Raw genomic sequence first — 3,057 nt, 5'->3', positions numbered from 1 at the left:
AATGTCATAGCTGGGGAAAAAAAACTTTCATGTTGGGGAAGCAGCTCAAGAAGGTACTGTTCAGAAAGAAGTCACAACCATTACATTTTGACTCATTCATATTCACAGGAGATTTGACCTGTGAATAAATGGCTGCTCTACATTGCTAATTAGAGTGTAACAGTATTTGTATTCAGTAGGCATCATTATTATTTTATTATTATATCAACAATGGTTTTTCATTTTCGGTTTTGGACCAATACGCATGTTGGCATTTGTTTATCCACAATTATCATTGTTAAAGAAACAGTTGGTAATTTTTCAGTTTTGGTTGATTTAAGCGACACCGGTGGACAAAAGCGGTAGTGTTTTGCCTGAAGTAAGACTGCGTTTCCCATAAGGACCAGCGTACAGCGGCACAGTGTCGTAAAATTATCAAACAATCAAAAATCAATCTCCCAGCCGCCTGTTGATGGATTAAACAACATTTCTTTTTCTAGCGGCTGTATGACGTATGAATAGGTATAAGGTAATTAATCCAGTTGTGGCTAATTAATAGCATATGACGGTTAGCAACCGTGTGGCTAAGAACTCGTCAGCGCTGACGAGTTTGGTTGGTGGGGGCGTCCTGCCAGCGAGTGAAAGCCTGGCCAATGTTTATTCTGTATATCTGATAGCACCCCCTTTTGTCCTTCTTCAGACAAAACTTTTTGTTTCTTTTGTTGCTCTGCCATCTTCGCAGCATTTGCGTGAAAGCGTTCGCATTGACTTTCGTCTTTATAATTAATGGGGGGAAAGTGAGGATGTTGTAAAGAAGTCAGCACATTTGTAGTTTTTTTGTTTTTTTGCACTCGTTACAAAAATAGGTAACGAGTACTGGTGAAAGCAAGACAGACCCTCTTAAGATATAAAACAGGTGTCATTCAACTAGTTGTCAGTCGACATCATCACAAATGTTATGAAAATATTTCATAAAGTTTGAAAAGTTTCCTAGTGTTGCTTTAAAGCAGAGGTCCCCAAACTACGGCCCGCGGGCCATACAAGGCCCGCCTCCACATTTAGTCCAGCCCCCTGAACATTTTTTTTTCAATAGTGTTATTTATTTCTTGGCTTTTTTCTATGAAGACCCCAGAGGGGGTTATTTGGTTATTATCTATTTAATTAATAGTGTTATTACTATTTATTATTATTATATTATTATTATTTGATTTACTTTTGTTCTGTGAAGAATCCAGAAAGGGTTATTTTATTGTGGCTTTCTGAAAAACAACAAATTTTTACATTTAGGCATTCCTGCAATCGTCACACTTTTTCTGTTACAAACTGACCCGGCCCCTCATCAGAGAAGGGAAAAGTTATGTGGCCCTCACAGGAAAAAGTTTGGGGACCCCTGCTTTAAAGCATCACAATACAATTAGCCATAATATGTTTATCCATATATCGGTATTGGATTTTTGGAGTTGGACAATATTATGATATTGGTTATCAGTTAAAAAGTCTTTATCGGAGCATTCTTAAATATATCAAAATTCTGCTTAATTTCATTTTTCAATGGAATATATATTTCAACACATAAATGACAGCTACAGTGCTGGCCAAAAGTGTTGGCGCCCCTGCAATTCTTTCAGATAATGCTCAATTTCTCCCATAAAATGATTGCAATGACAAAGCTTTGGTAGTAATATCTTCATTTATTTAGCTTGCAATGAAAAAAACACAAAAGAGAATGAAAAAAATATATATACTGTATATTATCATTTTACACAAAACTCCAAAAATGGGCCGGACAAAAGTATTGGCACCCTCAGCCTAATACTTTGTAGCACAACCTTTAGACAAAAAAACTGCAAACAGCCGCTTCCGGTTTCCATCAATGAGACTCTTACAATGCTCTGCTGGAATTTTAGACCATTCTTCTTTGGCCAACTGCTCCAGCTCTCTGAGATTCGAAGAGTGCCTTCTCCAAACTTCCGTTTTCAGATCTGTCCACAGGTGTTCTACGGGATTTAGGTCTGGACTCATTGCTGGTCACTTTCGAAGTCTCCAGTGCTCTTTCTCTCAAACCATTTTCTATTGCTTTTTGAAGTGTGTTTTGGGTCATTGTCCTGCTGGAACAACCATAACCTCTGAGGGAGACCCAGCTTTTTCACACTGGGCCCTACATTATGCTGCAAAATCATAATGCCATGCACACAGTCAAGCAGTCCAGTGCCAGAGGAAGCAAAGCAACCCCAAAACATCAGGGAACCTCTGCCATGTTTGACTGTGGGGACCGTGTTCTTTTCTTCAGAGGCCTGGTTTTTTCGCTGTAAACTATGTTGATGCCTCTCCCCAAAAAGCTCTACTTTTGTCTCATCTGACCAGAGAACATTCTTCCGAAATGTGTTTGACATTCTCAGGTAAGTTTTGGCAAACTCCAGCCTGGCTTTTTTTATGTCTCTGGGTCAGAAGCGGGGTCTTCCTGGGTATCCTACCATAGAGTCCCTTTTCGTTCAGATGCCGACGAATAGTTTGGGTTGACACTGTTGTACCCTCGGACTGCAGGACAGCTTGCACTTCTTTGGATGTTAGTCGAGGTTCTTTATCCATCATCCGCACAATCTTTCGTTGAAATTTCTCGGCAATTTTTATTTTCCGTCCACATCTAGCGAAGTTAGCCACAGTGCCATGGGCTTTACTCTTATTGATGACATTGCGCACGGTAGACACAGGAACATTCAGGTCTTTGGAGATGGACCTTGAGATTGCACATGCTTCCTCACAATTTTGCTTCTCAAGTCCTCACACAGTTCTTTGGTCTTCTTTATTTTCTCCATGCTCAATGTGGTACACACAAGGACAGAGGTTAAGTCAACTTTAATCCATTTTAACTAGTTGCAAGTGTGATTTAGTTATTGCCACCACCTGTTATGTGCCATAGGTAAGTAACAGGTGCTGCTAATTACACAAATTAGAGAAGCATCACATGATTTTTCGAAGGGTCCAAATACTTTTTTCCGGCCCATTTTGTGTAAAATGAAAATGATTTAATTTCATTCTCTTTTGTGTTTTTCATTGCAAGCAAAATAAATGAAGATA

Source organism: Corythoichthys intestinalis, chromosome 14, assembly GCF_030265065.1.
Source record: "Corythoichthys intestinalis isolate RoL2023-P3 chromosome 14, ASM3026506v1, whole genome shotgun sequence".
Lineage (NCBI taxonomy): Eukaryota > Metazoa > Chordata > Actinopteri > Syngnathiformes > Syngnathidae > Corythoichthys > Corythoichthys intestinalis.
Note: the sequence above shows the minus strand (reverse complement) of the source record.